Consider the following 25532-nt stretch of genomic DNA (forward strand, 5'->3'; position numbering starts at 1 on the left):
CTCTCATGAGGATACAGTCAAATGGGCTGATAACGACCACAGTGGGTTCTGAGGCACCTTGCTGCAGAACACCAGCCCTACCATCTCTTAGTTAGACAGGTTCAATTCATGAAAGCTTTTATGTTGCTACATGATAAAAAGTCTGTGTTTTCATTATCTGTACTATGGGACAGTGTTGATTTTCTTTGACTGAAAGTCTCCTATAGAATGTTAAAATTCCCCTGTGTAAGAAGTTTAGTTTTAACTTACTCCTTAACGTAGGCAGATTTGTCTGTCCCGCCTCCCAACTGCCAAATAACCACAATGAGACTCCTTATTATTATGAAAGCTTGGCCGATAGCTTAAGTTTGGTTCTAACTAGTTCTTATTACCTAAATTAACCCATATCTCTTCATTTACGTTCTTTTATGTGGCTCAATTTGCTTTGTAAATTCTATGCTGCTTGTTCTGCATCCCTGGCATCTCTTCTTGACTCTGACCTTCCTAGCATCCTTTCTGTGCCTGGAAACCCTGCCTAGCTATGGTCTGTTCAGATCTTTATTAAACCAAAGTGAGTGACACATCTTCATAGCTTACAGGAAGTTTATCCCACAACATCTTAAAGAGAATCGGCCACTATGCATGAAACAAACGTGAGATAGCCATGGAAATGGAGCTATAAACTGCAGAGAGCATGTCTACACAGAAATTGGAGGGAGGACAGCTGAGCATCAATTTGTATGCTTTTCTACACTGTCGCAGGATTATGGGGCCTTGCACTACAAGAGAAAGTATCCACTTTGTAAAACAGGAGTGTTCAATATAGTCTTCCATTGTTCGTCATCAGCATCCTCCTGAGGGGGCAGTTTATTCTGTTTTTCTTTGTAGGAGGAATCCACATGTAAACCATAGGCAGGATCATGATAACCCTGCATGGAAACACTGGTTCAGTTCAACAGCAGTGAAACAATTTCAGAAAAAAAAAACAATTTAATGTATAGTCCAATGTATAGAATTCAATATGATTTAAATAAGAACCAAAAGACTAAGCCCCAAATCTGACCAACTTGAAAGATTCTTTAGATCAGTCATGTATATGTGATGTAAAGAAAAAAAAACATGATGAATATTCAATCTTTGGACCACTTGTTGATTGGGTTTCTCATCAAATTCTTCCTTTAAGGATGCTTCAGAGCGAGGCTATGGAAAAGTCATAAAGTTGAGGATTTTTTTTTGTTATGTTTTGGGAAAGAGAAATCCCACTTAACACCAAGATTAATGAGATGAGGAACTAAGTTGCAAGACTCATTTGCAAAAGCTGGGAATTGTGCAAGTGAGTCTACAACTCAGTTCGACATTTACCAGGGAATCTGAAACCCAAGGAGAGGAAAAGAAAGCACAGAACTCTTGTAAAAAGCAGTCAGACCCAGCTTGCCCTTCTCAGTAAAGTCAAATATGAAAGAGACACAATTCAGAGCTAGCTGTTGAAGTGGTCTTGGACAAGTTCCAGAACCCCCAACAAGCTCATCTTTCTCAGAAATCTCCCATTTAGAGTTTAATACTAAGCAGAAAAACCCTCATTGAACGTAAGACTTAGTGGCAGAAAGAGAAGCAGTTGCTGCTAAAGGGGTTCTATGCAGAGACATTTTCAGAGCATTCTTGTACTAGGCTTAAAATCAGCACGCAGTATAATGAGTCAGTGTTTCTCAGGGCAGTGGCTGTGAACGGCAGCATCAGCATCACCTGTGTACATTTTAGGAAGCCGAGTTCTTGGTTCCCATCCCAGACCCACTGAAGTAGCATCAACTCAGAGTGAGACCTTCTGAGTCATGATTCAGACAGAACTGCAGCTGTGGGAACTCTGCCCTCCACAAACTAGAACTAATTTTGACCCCTCTCTCTTCATCCTGGACTCAACAGTCTGTATATTGCAGCGATTGACTCATTGTTACACAGTTTAAATGGAAAGGTGGAAGGTATTCTTAGACTTTATCACAAAACAGTCATTAATAGATGATAAGGAAGAAAAGCAGTGAAAGGCCCTGCTTCCATTTCAATCAGAAGGGCTATAGTTGCGTGTATGTGTGTTCAGACTACCCTGTAGCAGGTGAAAGTACTAGTTCTAGGGTCAGAAGGCCCATGCTTGCTTAACTGACTTCTTTGCCACTTGCTATTTATATGATATGGAGCAGATTCTTTTTTTTTTTTTACCTCTTGGTAACTATTTCCTCAACAAATAAGGAGACAAGTGTAGCAGCCAACAGAGCAAGGATTAAATGTTTACAAAGCTGTGAAGTCTTTAGAGATGTACCTCTCGCTATAAATGTGATCCTTCAGCATTTAAAGCCAGGCAACACTGTGAGTTTACTTTGTCCCATCACCCTTCTTTATTTAGACATTAGGACTATGGATAGCTAGGTTCTAATGGTAGAAAATGAAGACTCATAACCCTACTAGGTATCAATGATCTTTCTTACAAATAAAAACCACCCCTTCTGTCTTGTGTTCTCAAGTTACCGCCAGATAGCAAATATGTAAGTCCCTCTGAGAAGGACATTAGAGGCAAACTTGTATGACAGTCTACTGGGGAAGGTTTAACAGGATGGCACCCACTTATGTGTGACACCATGAAGTCTACTGCGAGCTCTCATTGATTTCTGAATTGACTTTTAAGGAACATGGCAGAACAATACTGAAGGAAGGAATAGTAAGGGGCTGAACCTGGAGTGGACAGGAGGGTATGTCCTGTAGATAGGCCTATTTGTGAACATTGCATATGGCTAGCTTTCACCCGAGCACAGTCCAGCTTACAAACTGGGCACCACAATCAAGAACACATACCCAGCAATGCATCTGTTTTCGACCTTGGATTCCACCAGAGGAATCAGGTGGAGGTCAAAAGAGAATAGAGATAGATTTTTTGGAGACTTTGCTTCTTAAGCAATTATTGTGAAAAACATGAATACCCAACCAAGACTCTAAATCCATTCGTTATATCTTAAATATTCTTAGAAATATGAAACATGCTGTGAGTCGGTTTCCCTGCTAGACCACTACTTCCTCTTGTTTCATAGGGTTCACTGTCCACCCAGCCGGAAAGCAGGGATTTGGAAAACCTTTTAGTCTAGCAAACAGTCTTGCTTTCTTCTCTATGGAAATTCGCGGTATGCATTATGTTGCTCTTTTCTTGACTTCCTATCATGGGTTCGTGTTCCAAAAGCAATCTGTGGAGCATGAGTTATAGGAACATGGGCGATGGCTGGGGCCATGCACTCCAGCGGTCTACTGTTGACAGAAGATTTGGGACCAGCTTGTTAGACCCTCCAGCTGGCAAATGATTTATTATTCTTCCATTCAAGATTCTCTTGTATCACTTTTCTTATGTGTATTCCGTGGGACATCCTCTCAGCTACAAAACCATTTAGCTAAATAGAGAGGAAGTTAGCTCCCCAGTCTCCAAGCCCCTACAAAATATACATTTTTATAGCCTGTCTGACTTTATTAATTGTTGTTATGGTTCTGGAAGAAATATTAGTGTCTGGAAAAATAAATTATTTAAAAACCAGTCTAACACCAAGTGAATACAACATCAAAACCACCTATAAATTTGTCACTATATTGCAAGTTTAAACCATTTGCTTGAATTTTATAAGCCAAACAAGTTCATTTCCCCATCACTTAAATACATTGATGGGTAGGAGGTGGATTATAGTATATGACCTCATTTGTGAAAATTAATGCCTTTGGAAGTCCGGAGCTAAGTACGTTTCTAGGACACCACTGGTTTGCTGACATAGTTCCTCACAAAGATTTGAATGTTTCACACGTATGTGGCTCCTCATGTGTACCTAAGATGAAGCTGCCCTTTCATTTAATCTAACCTACAACCTTCCCCCATGCTACTTAACTGATAAGGCAGGTGGGTTTTGCTGCCTGATTTTCTTGAACCACACTTTTGTTTTTGCTCTGACCTAGCAAACTACCTCTTCCTCTTCAGAAATAATTTTCCTCCCTACATATTTGTTCCTTACTGATCCTTTAGCCTATGATACTGGTGAAAAGGGACTTTGAGCAGGTCGCCCTCCTCTTCAAAGCATTGAACACTCCGTGAAAGCATCAGGAGGCATTTCTTCATTTTGTCCTGTTGCTGTAGCTTCATCTCTTCCTGCTTCTTGCCTCCTATTTTCTAAGTCAATCAAACTTCCCACAAGCTTCTAATTAGGCCCAAAGTCCTTTCTGAACCCTCTTGCATGTTATACTTTCTGCCCTCTCTTCAACGGACTAACATTTAATGACCTTCAGCCTGAGCTCTATGTTTGTTTCCAAAAGGAGATCTTTAAATTGCTTCCAGTTCTCAACTGTGGCTAGCACACTGAGGTGTTGACCCACTGTGTCTTAACTCTACTGGGAGTTTTCTGGCTGAGCTGAACTGTCTCCATCCTAACCAGGAATCCTAAGGTGGAGATCACATTTGTCTAACCTCTGCATCCTCACTCAGGATGCTATGTGATCATCTTTTAGAACCCTTCGCACATTAAAAGACCTAATCAAGCACAAAACATTTGATTATGGTGTATAAAGCTTTCTTTAATGACTGTCTTTGAGGTTGTATTGTGTCCGTTTCTGGCTCCAGTAGAGCCTCACTTCACCATACCCTCAAAGTACCCAAGCATAAAGAGGCCACCGGCTAGAACAAGCTCGTGTCGCCATTTTCCCATGACATTTCCAGTTTGTGTCAACTAGAATTTGTCCTCGTTTTCCCTGTAATTATAAAGGGGTCCATATTGGAGGACAAATATTAAGTCTACCAAGCCCAGGACTCAGGTCCATACCTTGAACAGTTAGGCAAGCTTCAGCCTTCCCATTTAAAAGGGACACGGAAGATGATTAAAGAATTAGGCTAATTTATTTGTATGCCAGACTTGCCTTCAGAGAGATACTCAGACATATATCTGATGCAGGGTGTGTATCACACTGTATCAATGCAATACTATTCTCAAATGCTTTGTGCCTCCCTTAAAACAAAGCAAACTAAAGAAGCAAGCAGAATCACAATATACTGAGCACATCTGTATGCATATGCTAGGAACTCTAGCTTTCTTAACACTCAAGATCCCTCTTTCACTTTGATGTGGAGCCAGGAAACATGGGCTGTTTTGTTCCATTCATATGTGTGTGTTACTGTTATTGTTGTTAACTCAAGGCATTGTTTCTGTTTTTGGTTTGTTTGTTTTAGCTTTCTTTATTCCATCACCTTTGTCCTACACTTCCCACTCAGCCTCAATCCCACTCCCACAACACTATAATTGAGGAAAAGAAATCTTTTCAAGTAATTATCAAGATTGGCTGTCTACTGTTCTAAAATTCATTAGACAATAGCTAATTCCTCATTCATTTTGCTCACTACACAATGATTTACTTTCTCACGCCTCACAACTCAGATGGAATTAATATTATAGTTGTATCAGGACACAGTCAACGTGTTCTTTAAATCTGGCATATTTTGGGAAGCTTGAATAGAAGGAAGATGTTATCTTTGGCTTGAGATACATGGGGCGGAGGTAGCACCTTTAAAAATGCTTTTAGGAAAAAAATCACTGGTAGAGATTATCTCCAATGAAGGTTCATGAGGAAAACTTGTGTAAAGCAAGAATAATATAAGGATGAATTCCACCAACACAAATAAGATATATACAATGCATATGCAACGCACATGTTCTAAAACTAGAACTAGACAAATAAGTATGTTCAAACTTTCAATTACACATTATACAGAGTGTCCCCCAGTAGCACTAAGCGTTTTAAAAGAATAGTTTCTATTAGTTCACATCTCAACCCCCTATAGATTAATTTAGAAACTTAGAATTTCAAATATTATCAAAATTAGAAAATCAGAAAGTTGGGATGTTTCAGAAACAGGTGTATGTTTCAAAGATTTTTTGGGTGATTTTTTGCCATGCAGTCAAATTTCTCACTTCACAAAAACTGTCAGAAACCTTGACTAAAAAGGATCTACCTGCATGTGGTTAATGAACAAATATATAGAACTGAACCAGTTTTCTGTTGTTAGGTATCCGGATTATTAGATTTACTAGACCCCAAGGTTATTTTCATAGCTATTGATTTTCTGTACTGCAAAATGTTGCAAACACTTCAATATAATGTGAAAAGGCCCATCCCGCTAAATTATTTTTATTACTACAATGTGAAAACATGTTAATTCAATGGGTGAAAATTATTTTATAATTTTATAAATTTTATAATTTCTAGCAAGTTTTGTAAATTGCTCTGCTGATAAACCCATTGTTCGTTATCATCAATTCATTCCAGTAGAAACTCTCTTGGCCACTCAATACAACATGTCTTCAGTAAGGAAATAGTCTCACCTTTCTGTGACATTTTATCTGTGTTTTAACTTTTAATTTCATTTGTTTGTTTGTAAAAAGCATGGATAAAAAATAATGGCATGTAACTGTATTATTCTTTATATTTTTCCTTAAAATGCCTTCCTGTCTTGTAAGCTAATCTAGTTCTCCTTTTCTTTTTGTCTATAATTTTACCATAGGTTAAATCCAAATGTCTAGACTATATGTTCTGGCATGTTCTGATAAAATCTTATTTTATTTATTTCTAAATCCTTTGTTGACACCTCCAGAAACTCTTTAAAAAAATATTTTACCTTAAAAAGGAAATACATTTTGCAGTTACTCAAACCAGTGTAATATTATCAAGCATAATTTTTGGTATGTATCACTAACTAAACTAACTAAACCTATTTGTGTTAGGTTGGCATTTTGATATCATTTAGTTTAATTTATTCAATATAATTTTGAATCTAAATAGAAAAAAGATTTTGTGATTTATTTTGTAATTCAATATTTTTAAAATTAATAATTTTAACATCCATCTGATTACTTTCATTTTCAAAGATGAAAGAAGTTAGCAATTATGTATCTCTTCCTCACAAATTTCACTCAATAATTTCTGCTGTCTTTACCAGAGATTTTATAAAACTCGTGAAAGACATGGAGAAAGGAGTCTACCTTTTCTGAATTTAATCAGAAGGCCCTTAGTATTTCTCTGTTACTATGAAATTGTATTCTCCTTTGTGGTAATTCTCATAGTTGTCATACTGTCCTACCAGTGCAGACATTAGCTTTCTGGGACTATAAGACAAAACCAACTCTGACTTCTATAAGTTGCTATGATCATGGTGTTTTCTCACAGCAACAGAAAAGTAGCTAATATAAAACCCATCTGTCAACCACCACCTGTGAGGCACGGACTGATAAATAACCTATTCCTGCAAGGAAAAGGGGTGCCACTTGATGAATTTATCAAAGTCACTTAGAACTGTATGAGCACATGGTGACATTAAAATCGCACCGGGAAAACCAGGGGGGAAAACTTATCAGTCATAACAGACTAAAAAAGACCATGCAACCACCTCACCTTGAGGTCATATAGAGGAAGACTTTATATAGAGAACACCCGATTATCTCAGCAACTTCTACTCTGATCCATCCCCACTGGTGGCTCATTCGAATTGCTATATGTTTGGGCATCTATTTCTCTATCTTGATTCAGCCCTGTCCATTGCTTTTCTGGCCACCACGGTCATCACTTCTATACCTCTGTACAGTTCTGAGCACTAGCTAAACTCTGACCTTGCTGCTTGACTCTAGGAATAGAATCTTTTTATTTATTTATTTTTTATTGCTTTATAAATAATACCATTCAAATTTTCCACTTCCTCCCCTCCTCCCATTTCTCTCCCACTCCCAACTCACCCTCCTCCCTCTCCCTGCAGTCCTAAGAGATGGCAGGGTATCCTGTCCTTTGGGAAGCCCAATGCCCTCCCCCCTACTTCCAGGCTTAGGAAGGTATGCATACAAATAGACCAGGATCCCAGAAAGCCAGTACATGCGGTAAAGACAAATCCCAGTGCCATTATCATTGGCTTCTCAGTCTTCCGCAATTATCAGCCACATTCAGAGAGTCCAGTTTGATCACATTAGGAGCAGAATCTTAAGTAGACTTCCAACAACCACAGACTGAAGGCCTATGAGCTTCTAACATAGGTCTTTTAGAGAGGTCAACATGACACTCCATGAACTCTGTTGAATCCTCTTTAGGCCTTTGTGCTCACTGTGCTACGTGATGCCTACACACACACACACACACACACACACACACACACAGAGAGAGAGAGAGAGAGAGAGAGAGAGAGAGAGAGAGAGAGAGAGAGAGAGAGAGATCGGATAATCAATTAAATGTGAAAAGGTTGCTAGAGAGATGGTTCAACATTTAAGAGCACAGGTTGTTTCTCTAGACGACTCGGATTTAGTTTCCAGCACATTTTCACAACAATCTGTAACTCCAATTTCAGGTAATTTCAATACCCTTTTCTGAGCTCTGTGGGCACCAAGCACTCATATGATATACAGACTTACATGAAGACAAAACATCCATATACATAAAATAAATTTTTTTAAAACTCTTTTTTAAAGAATTGAATAAAAGAAACTTTTTCCTATAAGACAGTGGATATAAACAAGAAAGAAGTAAAAGTTTATTTATTTACATATTCTACAGTTCCATATATAAAAGAACCTATACTCCAACCGAACATTTCTACAGATGGTAAATATAGTCAGCAAAGTATCAAGATACAAAATTAGCACACAAAATTCATAATCTTTCCCATATCTAAACAACAAATAAGGATAAAGAAATCAAGGAAACAATACCAGCCACAATCATATTAACATATATCTAGGAATAAAAATAAAATAAAAATAAAAATCACAGGTGAAAGACTTGTACAATGAAAACCTTAAGACACTCAAAAAATAAATTGAAGAGATACTAAGAGATGAAAAGACCTCCTTTGTTCATTGATTGTCAGGATTAATATTGTTAAAAATGGTCATTCTACCAAAAACAATGTACAGATTCAATACAAGCTCCATAAAATTCCCAAAATAATTATTCACAGAAATTTAAAAAATAATTTTAAATTTAATATTGAGTCACACATACAAGAAAACAAAACAAAATGTAAACAAAAATAAAATTTAAAAAACAGTACTTCCAAAACAATCCTGAACAACAACAAACATAAAAAATAAAAATTCTGGAACTATCACAATCCTAGATTTCAAGTTCTGTTACAAAGCAATAGTAATTCAGTCAGCATTGTACTAGCTTAAATGTGTTTTTGAGAGACGCCTAACTGTGGGAGCAGGTGTGTCTGACTATTTAATCTGCTCTTGGGACTCTTCCTCCTTTTGGGTTGCCTTGTCTAGCCTTGGTATTAGAGCCTTTGCCTTGTCCTATTGTATCTTATTTTTTTGTGTTTGGTTGTTGCCTCTTTGAAACCTGCTTTTTCTGAAGGGAGATGGAAGGGAAACTGAGGGAAAGGAGAGATGTAGGAAAGAAAGAGGAGTGGAGGTGGGGAAGACTCTATTCTCAATTTAAAAAAAGAGCATGCTTACTGATCAGTGAAATAGAATTGACAACCCACATATAAAGCTACACTCTTATTTCTACTTTATTCTTAATAAATAAGCTGTAATGGTTTTAAAGAGAATATCACTCAAGGGTCATACTTTGAACACAGGGTCCCAAGTTGGCAGGGCAAGGTATGACATTGTTAGAGGAAGTATAACACTGTGGGAGGGATTTGAGGCCATTCCCAGTTCTCTCTCTCTCTCTCTCTCTCTTTCTCTCTCTCTCTCTCTCTTTCTCTCTCTGTCTCTCTCTATCTCTATCTTTCTCTCTCTCCCTCTCTTTCTCTTTCTGTCCATCTGTCTGTCTGTCTGTCCATCTGTCCATCCATCTTCTCTCTCTCTCTCTCTCTCTCTCTCTCTCTCTCTCTCTCTCTCTCTCTCTCTGTCCCTCCCTCCCTCTCTCCCTCTCTCTCTTGTGGTTCAAGAGGTGACTGTTGCTACTTACTACAGCTGCTATGACTGCCAAATGAGCCTATGATTTCCTCATCTTAGGGACTTTAACCCTCTGTAATCTTACACTAAAAATAAACTCTCTTTCATAAGTTGCCTGGATCACAATGTTTTATCAGAGCAGCAGCAAAGCAAACAACATAGAAGCCAACAATACACATTGGAGAAAAAACAGCGTTTGCAACAAATATTGCTGGTCCATCTAGGTAATTACATGTAGAACAATGAACTGGACCCTTTTCGTTCACCCTGAACAAAACTCAACTCCAAATAGATAAGGGACCTCAACAAAAGACATGGTGTCCTGACTATGGTAGAGGAGAAAGTAAGGCATATGCTTGAACTCTTTGTCACAGAAAAGGACTTTCTAAAATGCCATCCAATGCACAGACATTAAGGCCAACAATTTGTAAATGGGACCTTACATAACTAAAATGCTTCTGTACAGCAAAGGATATCATATCTCAAGGGAAGAAACAGCCTACAAAATGAAACAAACCAAATTTTTAGTTAATTAACTTATTCATCTTACATCCCAGCTGCGGTTTCCCTAATCTGACAGAGAATTAGTAGCTACAATAAATAAACAACTTTAAAAACAAAAAAAGTAAATAAATAAATAATCTGTTTTCATATCTTGAGTTGGTTTCATTGTTTTTTCACCTGTGTTTTCATGGTCTTTATTCAAACATTTATTAATATCTATTTTGAGACCGTAGTTACTACTTGAATTCATCATCTTGTATATAAGCTAAATTGTTTTTCTTAGGGCACATTATGATGGGCATACCAATTTATGGTGAACACAGTGTGCCTTAGTTATTTGTGTTGCATTTTTGTGATTAGACCTAGGCTTCTGGTATCAGATTATTGGTAGGGTTCCTTGATATTGATGCCTAGTCTCACCTGTGTTGATTGGGTGTTAGGATCTTGCTGCAACTCTTACTTGTCAAGTTGTGGATCAGCTGAATTTTGCAGTAATAGATCAACTAGAGATAAATCCAACTACTGAGCCAAGAATCAAAACCCCTATGAGATTAGAAGATTCTATGTTATAGGAGGCTGCTTGTTTGTTCCCCAGCCACCCAGAATCCTGAAATAACCACACAGAAACTATATTATTTAAATCACTGCTTGGCCTATTAGCTCTAGCTTCTTATTGGCTATCTCTTACATCTTAATTCAACCCATTTCTATTAATCTGTGTATCCTCACGTGGCTGTGGCTTACCGACAAGGTTCTGGATTATCTGTCCTCTGCAATGGCTACATGGCGTCTCCTTGACTCTGCCTTCTTCCTCCCAGCATTCAGCTCACTTTTCTCTACCTATTCTGCCCTATCACAGGCCCTAAGCAGCTTCTTTATTAACCAATGATATTCAAAGCATATAGCAGCAAATTCATATCACCTCCCCTTTTCTGTCTAAATAAAAAGGAAGGTTTTAACTTTAACATACATTTAATGTTTTAAATTTACATACAACAAAGCAGGTATCAAGCAAGAAATACAGTTGCAATATTTATATCTACTTTATATTTTATCATAACTGAGGAAAACTATAATTATCTATTCTTCCACTCCATCAAAGACTTCAGAAGGATATAATATTACCTAAGCAACAGGAAGTACATTATAAGCAACTTCCAAAACTCTAGAATTTACAGAAACATCTCGCTGCCTGAACAGTCACCGAAAGTTCTTCTGTAAAGTTGGGGCATTCAGTCTCTAGCCTAAAGGCTCATACTATCCAGCAGACTTTTCCACGAAGCAGGAAATCTGAAGATCCATTCTGCCTTTTATGAGCAAAGTCCATCAGTTGCTTTCTTCTATGTCCTGCAGAATGTCTGGCAGACTCTTTCATGAATCAGGAACCCCAAAGGATGGTCTCACCCTTAGGCAAGTTCTACAGTCATTTTTTGTGGGTCCTGCATGTCCAGTTCATACAACATAACAACAAGAAGCACAGGCAAGAGCAGTTTCTTGCCCAATTAGCTAACCAACTCCATAAGGAGCCATTTCAAAGCCCATCATCATATTGAAGTTGATTGGTGCTGCTAGGATAAGCTGTGTCTCACTGTCATGAAAAGTCCTTAAGTTCTTAAACATTTTAAATGCCATATTCTATAGTTTTGAAAGATTTGAAGAATACCTATCTAACTGAAATATATCTCTATATATCTAGAAAACCTAACTAACATGACTAAAAGCTTGACTATTATAGATTATAATCTATTAATCTGTATTTCTTAATTATACATTGCATTTTAAATGAGCTGCACAAACACAATACCTTATAATCAAGAGCAGAAATGCATATATATCAAAATTGATCTTAAATTTTTATTAATAAACAAATACCAGATCATGCACAAGAGAAATAGATTTCAAGGATATCAAGAAAGTTCCCTTTTTGGAGATTTTAATTACATTAAAAAAGGTTATGAGTGGTTCCAACAGGCAAAAATCAGTAGAGCACAGTTTGACTCAGAAGCTCTATTAGTCAACAGAGCAGAGTGAATATTTATAGAACATTCTGCTTTATCTCCACAGAGTACACATCCATTTGCCTTATGCTCACATGTGAGATTCACCAAATTATTGGCAATATTTTGGATATAAAACAAACTTTAATAAATTTAATGGATTATTAAATATCCAAAGTACACTTTCAGAGGAGCACAACAGAATGAAACTAAAATTCCATCACAAAGAATGTCTTTAAGTTCTCTAAATCTTTATTTTTCTAGTATTCCCTGAGGATTTTTAAAATACCTTGAATAAACAAAACTACAAATTATATAAAGCACTGAAAATGCAGTGTTTAAAGGGAAAATAATCATTTTATATACATAAATTGTGAATAAAAGAATGGTCTAAAATAAATAATTTAAGCTTCTACTTCAGAAAACTATTAAAAAAACAAAAAAAATCCAAATTAAACACAGAGAGAGAAATAACAAAAATTAGAGGAGATAGAGAAGGTAGGGAATAATAAAAATGGAAAGAAAGTAAAATGGTGTGGGGAATGTCCAAAATGCATGGTAGATATCTATGACAGTGTCAAAGAAAAAAGTTGTTTTAAAAAAATCCAATACAATTAAAAAGTTGAAAACAAGAGAGTGGAAAAAAATTATAATCAAATAGGATCAAATCAATGTAACTGAAAAGTAGTCCTGTAGATGATCAGTAAAACTAGTAAAATCTATGAAAATTAATCTAGAAAGAGAAGACAACAAAAAGACACATTATTATTATGAAGTGGGTATCATTATAGACACCAGAGAGAGAAAAAAGATCATCAAACATTAAAAAACTGGACGCCCACAAATCTGATACCTTTGTGGAAATGAACTGATTCCTTGGAACAACAATCTACCCAAATTCATACAAGAGGAATTAGTTAAATAGAGCTCCAATAATAATCTTAAAAAGAAAACATTTGGTTCAGATACAGTCACTGACAGATTCTACACTTAAGCTTGAAACTATATGAATTCTCAGAAAAATAAAACAAAGGGACTATTTTGTAATTCAGTCTGTGAGACCAGTTTTATCTGAGCTTGAAAACCAAACTAAGGTTTTACAAAAGAAGAAAACTATAGTTTCATAACCACAGTGGAAATAGCTGCAAATGTCCTCAACAAAAATAGCAGCAAAACAATTCAGCAAAGAAAATAGAGAATCAGATACCATTATGAAGTAGAAATTATTGCAATCTTACCACTCTAGTTCAAAACTAAACATCAACTAAAAGGAATCAGCTGTTAGAGCATATATTACTCTTACAGAGAACCAAAGTTCAACTTCCTGCTTCCATGTCAACAAGCGGCTTATAAGTGTTAGGAACTCTACTTCCATAGCAACTGACACTCTTTCTGGCATCCTCAGGAACTCACCTGTACACACACACACACACACACACAAATAAATAAATAAATAAATAAATAAATAAATAAATAAATAAATAAATGGAATATTTTAAATCAATTACTATACCTACATAATAAACTAAAGAACACAAGTCAAATGATCATACCAAGAGGTAAAGGAAAAAAAATGATAAAATTCAATGTCCATTTATTATTTTTTAAAAATGTGACTGGAAGAGAACATCCTTAACTTGGTAATGAACACCTCCCCTATTTTATAGTTAAGAGGGCATTTAATGGTAAGAGCAAGAAACATAGAAGTATTTGCTGTTTCCCTAAAATCAGAAATAAGAGAATCATGGGACTTCTGATCATTCTCCTAATCTGCACTGTACTGGAAATTTCAATGAATGTGCTGAAACAGCATAAGGCAAACAGATCAGAGAGGAAAAACTCACTCTCTTGTAGATAACATAAAAACCTAAGTTAAAAAAGAAAGAAAAACAGCATCATAAAAGCTTCTGGAACTAAGCGTCATTTATAATCTTAACATTTGTTAATTGTTAGTGTTTGAGTATATGTCTAAACAGACATTTCTCTCCTGCCCGCCAATTCCCAAATAACCAGTCAGAGGCAGGATATGAATTATAAATGCTTGGTCAATAGCTCAAGCTTGTTACTAGTGAACTCTTACACATAAATTAACTCATAATTATTATCTATGTTTAGTCATATGGTTTGGTACTTTTTCCCAGTATGGTATTTTTATCTTGCTTCTCTGCATTTGCCAGCAACTCTCTGACTCTGCCCTTTCTCTCCCCAGAATCCTTAGTTTGGTTGTCCAGTCTATACTTCCTGCTTGGCTACTGGCCAAACAGCATTTCATTAAATCAATTCAAGTGACAAACCTTTAGAGTGTACATGTTGTTCCACAGCATGTGTGTGCACATGTTCATATATACAAGTCAGAGGATTATCTCAGGGAGTTGACGAGTTGGTTCTTTCCTTCCACGGTGTAAATTTCAGGGATCAAATTTAGGATATGTGGAGTTTGGCAGAAAATATCTTTACCCATTTAGCTATCTTGCTAGCCTATAATAGCTTTCATAACCAGGTACCAAGATATGAAGGCAGTACAAAAAGGCAAATGCTGTTTTATGTGCCAGCAATGAGCAATTGTAATTTGAGATTTAAAAGGAATGTTATTTTTATTAGAATTCTTGCTAAGGAAATATTTAGCTACAAATTTAACATAACATCTATGAGTTCTATGTGAGAAAAGATATAAAAGTCTGATTAAATAAATCAAATCAAATAGGTTGATTAGTTATATTAGAAGATAGGAGAATGCATTATTTTCAGGATGTGAATTCTTCAAACTTGATTACTAGGCCTGATAGAGTCCTAAGAATACTCTTGATGAGTCATTTTGTGATGAAATGACCCTGAGCTTTAAAGACTCATGAATAGTCACAATGCAATTGGATGGAAATCATAACATCAGAAAATTAACACTGCCTGTTGTGGAATATTCATACCCTCTGTAAAGATATATTGCTGTGATTGGCTTAATAAAAAGCCAAATAGTCAATACTAAGTAAGAGAGAAAGGTGGGACTTGTGGGAAAAAAGAGAGGAAGTAAGCAATGGCATCCAGAAGCAGAACAAGTCAGACACACAAAATGGGAATGTGGTAAAAGCCACATGGTAGAACATAGATTAATAAAAATATGGGTTCATTTAAGTCATAAGAGCTAGTGGGACAATCCTGAGCTAAGGCCAAACTTTAATAATTAATATTAAGTCTCCATGTCATTATTTGGGGCTTGTGACCCAAAGGAAAGTCTGATTACAACTACCCAATCTCAAGGATTACTTCAAGAGTAGTATAAATTTATGGTAGTCAAAACAGGTGGGAGAAAGGACAAGGAGATGAGTAGGGTGAAATAGATTCTGAGAATAGCCCAACACTAATGCAGGCGATGAACCTTGCCAAAAATACAAAGACAGTTATGTGCGAAAGGATTGTGCTCCAGTAATTGAACTAGACAGTTAGACATTTGCCTGGTATATATATATATATATATATATATATATATATATATATATATATATATATATATGCATATAGACATACATACTTATGAATTTATGTTACATAATTAAAGAAAAAAAAGCCACGAAGAAAGCATTTGAAAAAGTGCAAAGCAGGAATATGGGAAAGTTTGGAGGGAGAAGAGGAAAGAGGGAAGTGAGGAAATTACACTAATCTCACAAAATTAAAAAATATATTTTTAAGAAATTTAATCCAGACGTATCCCTAACAGCTTTCTGAAAAGTTAGCTAACATGGATTGCAGAGTTAAACCTAGAAATCAAAACTGTGATAACAACACAGGAGAAAACGGAAGTGACTCTGACTGCTGAGTTTGCCCCTTAGTGCTATGGTGAAAGGCTAATGGGAACTAACGTGGAAAGAAAGGGCTTTATTTGACATGCGTGTCCTGATCACACCACCACTGGGGGATAGCAAGAAGGAACTCAAGCATATAAAGAGTAGGGAATGATGGAGAAAAGATGTCTGTTGACTTGCTTCCTGCTTCTGTTCAGCCACCTTTTTTATATAACCCAGGACTGCCTGCCCAGGGTTGGCACTTCCCACGGTGAGCTGGGTGGGCCCTCCATCATCAATTACCAATCTAGAAAATGCCTTGCAGACATGCCCCCAGATTAATATGATGATGGCAAATAATAAATTCAAAATCCCTCTCTTCAGATGTTTCAAAGTAACAACAAAGAGTAACTACTGCATGTAACATTGGATTTTTATATTCAATACCCCAAAGCACAAAACATAAAATGAAATAAATGGGAAGTGTAAAATTTAAATGTCTGCAAATGGCATAGTTAAGAATGGGAACATGGGAACCCTTTGTACTTCTTGCTTGACTTTCCTGTTAATTCAAAACTACTTTGAAAGTCAAGTCCTTCCTTTCTTATTAACTATCAAACACAAAACAAGTTAAAATGGATATTTGAGGAAGTCTCCTAAAGTTAGTTTAACTCTGCAATGTTATATAAGCTATTTACTTACAAAATGAGCCAGGGGCAGCAGGTGATCCAAACAGATTTCTGAATTCTATGAAAATCTGAACGGTTGAAATGAGGTAGTTTAAACATGAAAGAAATGGAATAGCTAGAAACAGAATGAAATTGTTCATCTGCTTCACGACAGTGGATGCCTGAGGTCAATAAGTAGCAAGGATGACCTGCCTGGTATGTGTTACTTTTCTCCCCTGGGCTAGCACAAGTTTTGTTCGTTTGTATGCCCAACAGTGTCCACCTAGAATGCAAAACTGTACTCTGAGCAAGTTTTTATCTTTTGCCACCACTAATAATTACTTACCTATCCTCCTATCATTGCTACGAGGCAAGTTATGTTTAATTCATTGTTAGATATTTATACTTTTTTGAAGATCAATTTTATGTAAGACTGGAAAACAAATTAAGTGTTTTAGATGGCATTAAGGTTAAATTAATCCAGGAGTTTGGCATCAGGCTTGAGTTCTAAACCCAGCTTCCCGAGCAGCCTGAACTATGAATTTATTTTTATGTTCCCACTTTTTTTTTTAATGCATCTCAAAACTATACTCCTGACACTCCTTGTCCTGACCTAGGGGCAGAAGCCAGCGTCTGTAGTGAACAAGGAATGGAAAGTGGGAGCAGAGGAATACATGTGAAAGAGAAAGGCCCAACCTTGTTCTTCCTCCTTTCTTTCCAAAATTTGGGAGTTCCCAAATTTCCACATACCTCTGTCTCTCCAAAGGTCCTCAGATTTCCCAATAGGCACAGGGAGACAGCTTGAGGGTTCTGTCCAGGCTTCTGGGGCTTCTGTTGTTTCAATCCAATTTGCACACAAGAAAACAGGTTTTAGAGGAGTTGAGTCATCTGTACAACATCATCAGCCACTAGAAGCCTCTGTCCACATCTATATCTGCAAATTCCGGAGCCTTTGCTAAAAATATTTTGCTATATATCATCCCAATTTTTGGATTGTTGACATTTTTGGAACTCGCAGAGCTTTGAAATGATTAAATTTTGTCTATTTTCCTATTGTTTTTCAGAAAAAAACAAAAATGAGAAAATTAAAATCCTAAACACAAATCATAATATAAAGTTATCTTTTCCCTAGATCTTTTCTTCCCTTATCACAGCATAAATGTTATGCCCTCCAAAGTTTCATTGTTGTGTTGCCTACTGATAATTATGGTACGATGGGATGATACAGAAAGTCAGGGCTCCGTGATATATGACTGGAATTAACTGCAAGGGGAATGACCAAGGGCGAGAGAGCCAAAAGGGCACCTCAGTTACAGACATCGTGGTCAGTAATAATGGAGTAACACTATGCTTTTTTTTTTCACTAACCAGTGAGAACATCATATAGGATTAAAAACAAACTTTTATTAATTCCATACTAAAAAATCCATCAGGATTCACTACAACACATCTTTCTCCCAATTTCATTCTCTTTCAAAAAACAAAACAAAGCAAAGCAAAAGCAGCTAAGTGCAGTAATTAATGCTGCTCATTCACACATGGCAAAGAGTTTTCCCCTGGGCAAGTTCAACTTACCAGTGATCAACCTCCTCCCAAAGAAAAATGGCTCCCTGTAGCCTTCATCTACCAATAGTTTTTCAGCTAGAGATGGGGCCTTGGTACAATTCAGGAAATTCTAACTGGCTTTATCTTGTGCAGATCTTATGCAGGTAGCCACAGTCTTCCATGAGTTTAAGGGAGCAACAGTTTTGTCATTCTAGAAGACAGATTTATATAGAACTTCTCCCCATGCTCCAGTGCTAACACTATTCCACCTCCTGGTCCATAGTGTTCCCTGAGCCTGAAAGGGTGGTCAGGGAGGTACAGATGCCCACCTCTATATGAGCCCTCACAGTTGCTGCTGACAGCACCTTCTTTATATTATTGTTATTATTATGACCACACTCCTCTTACCACTTAGGTTTTTATAGCTTTGTGGATGAAGAATCTGTATCTTCAATCATACATAAATAGTTGGGAATTGGCAAAATCAAACTACAAACTTTTTTTTAAAGCTTATAATCTATATGCTTTTGATTAATTTAAAATAAATCATCCAAATTTTGTTTTTTTTAATTTTTTTATTGATAAAAGGAGAATAAAGAAAAGAAAAAAAAACCAAATTTCCACCTCCTCCCAGCCTCCCATTTCCCTCCCCCTCCTCCCACTCTTCTCCCCCTCCTCCCACCCCTCTCCCCTTCCCCCCACTCCTCTCCCCCTCCCTCTCCAGTTCAAAGAGCAGTCAGGGTTCCCTGCCCTGTGGTAAGTCCTAGGTCCTCCCCCCTCCGTCCATATCTAGGAAGGTGAACATCCAGACTGGCTAGGCTCCCACCAAGCCAGCACATTGCGTAGGATCAAATTTTGTTTTTTAAGAGAGAATTTGACTCTGCTCTAGGAATCTTCAATTTTTGTTGTATTAAACATTTAATACTAGAATTTCTTTCATTATTATTGTTATAATTATTTTGGTTGTTGGAGAAATGTATTAACCAAAACTAAAAGGCTGAAAGTAACTCTTAGTCCAAAAGTTTGTAAATATGCCTGAGATCCAAACTCTTGGAAGCAGGCTCCTCCTGTCTGAATTGCTATGTGATTCGTGACTTACATCACTAGATCAGGTCTTGGGCAGGGTGGTGGCTTGGGAGCCTGTCATCAGACAGCTCCACTGCTCCTTCTCCACTGCACTGCACTTGTGGGTTCTGAACCAAGATCTAAGCCCAAGATTAGAACCAAAAGGTCCAGGGTTGGGGCAATTGTTTTCCTCCCTGAAAAGTAGACAGTGTTTCTGCTTTACATCCTATATGTCAATTCCAATAGTTGCCTTCAAGTTAAAAAAAAAAAGCATGTATAATTATTTTCTTTCAAGGACTGATTGAGAAGAACCCCATCAAAGACAATCTAGGAACCTTCTTTTTGGTATTCCATTAAAATCGCACTCCAGCAGCAATGAAAATCAGATCTACTCAAAGGTACAAGCTTGTTGCTTCCTCCTTGTCTGTAGCCTTTACACTTTGCATTAGCATTTGTATCTCAGTTCAAATGATTCTTCAAAGTAGTTACAGAGCCTTCTTCCTCGCAAATGTCCTCCCTATACCCCTTTGTAGTTATTATCTTTTCTAATCTGTAGTATCTTTTAGGCAGAGATTTGCTTTTACTACCTTTCCCTCAAGCTTCTTCAACACTTGATATAAATAAATGAACAACATTTTGAACAGAATAATAACTAAAAATAAAATGAAAATTTACAACTCACACAGCTAATTTTCTTCTTCAAGGAGGAACTCAGAGAGGAACAATTTTTGACAGAGAAAAGGCTGTATTTTTACTCAGAGTTTAAGTTACATGGTAACAGGTGAGTAAGACAGCTGCTCATGCTACATCCACACTCAGGAAGGACAGAAAGGTGGCTGCTATGCTCCTTTGGTAGCTTGCATAGCAACTTACAATACTGCAAGACCTCATCCTGGAGAAGACATCCAGTTTAGTTATGATGCAATTCCTCCTAGTCCTGTGTCTGAAATGTGTGTGTCTTCAGCAGTGCGAATTTACATTCACATGCTAGGAGACCACCAAGGAAAGTGACAGTAAACTGTACTGTTTTGAGAGTTTCTTGACTCTGCTGACCAACAATTAGAAAAGAGGTTTCTCTGGTACCCTCATTTCTGTTAGTCTGTGGTTCTTGTGGGGACCATTATCATTCTATGTGGCATAATAAAATTTAAACTATGTCAATATGTATACACACAAAGATACACACAAATACACATACATGCATATGTAGATATGTGTAGTGTGTGTTTGCATATATATTCCATATATGTGTGTTTGTGTATGCAATTTTAGGCAGATATATTTTTGTTCCCTTGGGCTTTTTCAAATATCTTTAGTGTTATTTATCCCTTTCCCTCTTTTTCCTATTATATATATATATATATATATATATATATATATATATATATGGAATTCTATTATGTATATTATATATATCATATATAGAAAAAAATTTCATTATGCATTTTTCACTGGAAATACTTTAGCTTGAAAAATTTTTAAAATCTCTCTGTCATATGACCCTGCTATACCACCCATTGACATATGGTCATAGAAGTCAACATCCTATTACACAGATCAGTTCCACATATTACTACTCTATTCCCAACAGCTAGCAAGTATAGTCCCAATGTATTTTAATAAATTTCTTCTTTAACTATAGCAATGAACTGACCATTTATCCACAACTTGATGTTTATCAAGCACCTATTCTTGTCTATTAAGGTTTAAATAGGAAATGTCCTCACAAGATTACTTATTGAAGCCTTAGATCCCCAACAGGTGTCTTTACTTTGGCAGGTGCTGGGAATATCAGGAAGCAGACAGAGTTGGAGGAAGTGGGTCATGTCCTTTGGGCTCTATCTTGACCTCTTATTCTTATGGCATACAGCATGCCTCCTGGCTGCCTGGAGATGAGCAATGTTGTTTTGTTACTTCCTTTCATGGCTGTCAGCTTCACTTCTGGTTCAAAGAAATGAAGTCGAAGGACCATAGGTTGAAACATTTGAAGTCATGGACAAAACAAATCCTTCCAACTTAAAGTACTTCTCTGGGGCATTTGGTTACAAAAAACTAACGAAATAGTTTCTAGACCAATGCCTCTGTCTCATTAATATTGTGTCTCTGAAGGTACGTGTGACTCTGACCTCACAGACTGCAGGGTTGGCTTTCTTTTCTGGGAAACTAAAATATTTAGAATTCTTAAGATAATTTCTTTTTCTTTTACTGTAAGCAGCTAAGGAATTCCACGGGGGGGGGGTAATTTTCCCCAAGGAAAAGCCCTCTGATTGATTATCTAATATCAAGTGGTTAGCCCTAAATACAGGTCATGATGTAAAGGAGATGAAAAAAGTGGGTACATTAAAGGTATTGTGGAGAGTATGGGGAAAGGGGAAAATGAAAGCATATTTTAATTTAGAAATAAAGCTGAAACCTTAAAGAAATAAAATTAAAGTACATTTTTCTTTACCTTATTTCTTCAGTTCTAAGGCAGTCCAATTATAACTTTTATTGTTGCTCTTGGTATAGCATGAGCACCGTCTAGATTTTCCTGGCACCGCATAGCGCTGATCGTTTAATGGCAAGAATGGATAGTAGTCGCTGCCTCAGAAAACATAAAGGAGATTCTCGGGCAGCCATCAGCAGTAGAACTGCTGGCAGTGGCTTTTTACTTTGCTGACTCAGAATTGCCTTTTCCCTCCCTGAAACCACAGGTCATCCTTTTCCAGTGCCTCACTCAGCTCTTTGGGCGGGGCAAGAGGACAGTTTCTGAAAGAGAGATGGCTAACTCCTTGAACGTTACTTGGTCTTATTTCAATCAACCAGCAAGGCCAGTGGCTCATGAAATGTGCAGCAGATTCGTGACTGGTTCTTGGCTATCGCAGCAGGTTTATGGAATGGAATATTTTCTCTTGTCTTAAACTTCTAGCTAAAGTCTTGATCTTGCCCTGATGACGTTTTAAGTACGCTTACATTCCAGAGGGAAGCACTAGATTAGATGGTCCCCACAGGGCTTGCTAAGTGGTATCTAGCCATCCTAAATCAGCCCAGAGGATTTATAAAATGAGAATACTAAGATTTCAGTAGAGAGGAAGCAAATTTGTTTCTCTGAATTGGGTCCAGAATAACATGGAACACTGTGGCATTTTCCTGTTCCCCCTGTTTTTCTCATGTTGTAATCCAAACAGTGGGCTGCTGGAGGTACGGGCTCAGACATGGAGGTGGTCTGTGAGAGGCAAGAGGATCCTTAGCTCCTGCCAGTTGGACAGGTCTTTAGCTGGAGAGTGAACAAGGACTCATCCTCCAGGGGCTGGAGTCTGTGTGCAGATAAAGACTGGACTCTTACTCTCTTCTACAGATGCCCAGGACTCGGATGTAGGTTTGAAAGTTAGGAGAAGCAGGACAAGCAGTAAGTAGGGCCTGCATGCACCTCAGAGAGTAGTAGGTGACGATAGCTGAGGATACCTGCGTAGGGCAGATATGGCTCAACTCATCTTCGCAAGAGCTTTCTGCCACAACAAGGGCATTAAAACCTAGTAAGCAGAAGAGATTACAAACTTAGAAGGCACTGGAGGCTTTGAATGTATGGGAAGAGAAAGATCAACTTGTAAAATCCTACCAGTAAACCTCCTCTGTTGTCTATGCCTCCAATACAATGAGTGTTCTAAAGCCTAAGGAGTACTTCATCCAGGGCCAGCTCAGAAGCACATCCCTTTTCTCCATGTCATAACCGCCCATCATCATCTAGATCACAAGGACCAGAAGGAGGAGATGGGAAGTGCATAAGCTGAGAAGCTCCTAAGGGCAGAGCTTGCATCTTCTACTGCTGGCAGAGAGACTCTCAAGTAAAAACTAGACTCATGGTGCTTTATAATTGAATGTAAGTTTAGTATAAAAATAGCCAAACTGACTTAATGCAGATCGAAATTTCAACATTGGTCTTCCTACTATGCTGCTGAAGAGATATGGAGTGGGCAATGACAGGACGGACTTGAAGGTTGCTGAAAAAAAGCAAGCTGTTTCCGGAGTCTACATAACTGTCGGTTTCATTTATGTGTGAGTGGAGTCCTGCAAATGGGTTAAAACTGGACAAATCATATCAGGGAATATGGCTCTGCAAGAAAAAAGTCTCACAGAAGGCCATTGAGGATTCCCTTCTTCTTTTCTAGAACACGTAGATCAGATGAAAATGTACTCTGTTTAGAGATGCACTTATTTTAAAGAATATATCATAAAATATTAAGTGAATTCACTGAAACTGGTTAGCTGCAGAGCTAAGAGAAGAAAAATCACTCCTTTATTCCTCCTCCATGATTTCACTGTTAGATTTTATTTTTTATTTATTCTTTCTGTCTTCCACAGCATACATCTCCATTCCATTCCTTTCCCCATCCCTTTGTAGCCACCATATGCCTTTGCGACCCCCCTCTCAAAATAAAATAAAATTTAAGATAAAAAAGAAAAGAAAGAGAGAGGAAAAATCAATCTCATCATGGAAGCTACAGTGTGACATAGAGAGTCGCCACATAAACCCTTTTGTTCATATGTCTTTCCTGCAAGTGTTCATTGCAGAGTCACTAGTCTGGTTTGACACCTCTGGTTTCTGCTACACTATCGACGTTGGGACCTCACTGTAACTCCTGCTGGTTATGCTGCTGTTGCCCTGTGTTGGGAAAATCCTGTGGCTTTGGGTTTACAGGACTGGTTCTTTCATGCACTGCAGCAAATCACAGATGGGGTAGATACTGGGGTGGACCAACACATAAATTTGTTTCTGGGCCAGGGCAGCTGTGGGGTCGGTCAGCCTACCTGCTCTCAAGTTGTCCTAACCACCAGGGTGAGCTGTCTTTCATTGCCTTGATGAATCCATGCTTTGCAGCAACAAGCAAGGGGTGGGGTCAAATCTCCTGCTCTCATGGTCTTAGGGTCAGATCCCCCACATCTACTCCTTTAGGGTCAACTCTACTGTGATGTCCAGGTGTGGCATAAGGGTCACTCTCCTAAATGCTACACCCGAAGAGAGACAAAACCAGCTCCCCTCCCCCAAACTTGGGCACCAATGGAATGAAGGGTATCTCTCCCCTGCCTATGCTGCCACATGATAGATGAGTAATGGAGATAGCCCTCTCATGCTCACAACTCCAGGGCTGTCTCACCTACACCTCCATCAACAAGACTGGCTCTACTATGCTGCCCAGGAGAAATACAAGGCCTGTTCTCCTGGGTGTTGCAGGTGATGGCAGGCAGGGCCAACTCTCCCATTTGCTTCAGGTATGGATGGTGGGGAGGGTCACTGTTAAACTTTTAAAGACTTCCATGATTTCAGATCTTCAAGTCAGTTAAATAAAAGTGAAAAAGTAAAACTGAGAGTATATAATAACTTCATTCTTACAACCATCGGGGCCTTACCATCAAGTTCTAATGAGCAACCAATAGCAATACCAATGTCATATAATGTTTGATGGGTTTCTACCACAAACCCAACCAATAACTCAAGAGGAATTGCCCCATACATTCCTAGCTTTTCTACCATAAGAAGGTTCTATGCTGTTGAGAGAGTCTTACCCAGCTGTGAGCCTACAAGTTACAAACAGCATGAAAAAAGTATGCCCGTAGAAGCAATTGTTAAACAAATGTTTTGGAGGTTCAGGTTAGATTTTTAAGGCCTATTCTCAGGTAGAAATGAATGCTTGGTACTGTAAATCTAAGAAATGATGACTAAGAAGCTCTTAGGATCCAAAAATGAACCTACAACTATTATTTTTTAAATGGACATAGTATTAAACTTCCCTCTAAATTCTCATATCTATAGTCATAGATTAGTACAGATCTCAGATCATGTCAAAGAAGTTTCTTTGTGCCATGGGAAGCAGTTAATGTAGAAACTCACAACTGAACAAAGTATAGAGAATTCTTGTTTGACATAAATTGGGCATCTGAATCTCCTCATCTTTCCCAAATCTCGAAGAGCTTCTCAGAGCCAGAGGTCAGGGAATCTGGGGGTGAAACCACACATCTGGACAGGGCAAAGCCACTGCACTTATGAGCTCATAGCAGCTCTAGTTGCCTGCACAA

Source organism: Microtus pennsylvanicus, chromosome 4 (genome assembly GCF_037038515.1).
Source record: "Microtus pennsylvanicus isolate mMicPen1 chromosome 4, mMicPen1.hap1, whole genome shotgun sequence".
Taxonomy (NCBI): domain Eukaryota; kingdom Metazoa; phylum Chordata; class Mammalia; order Rodentia; family Cricetidae; genus Microtus; species Microtus pennsylvanicus.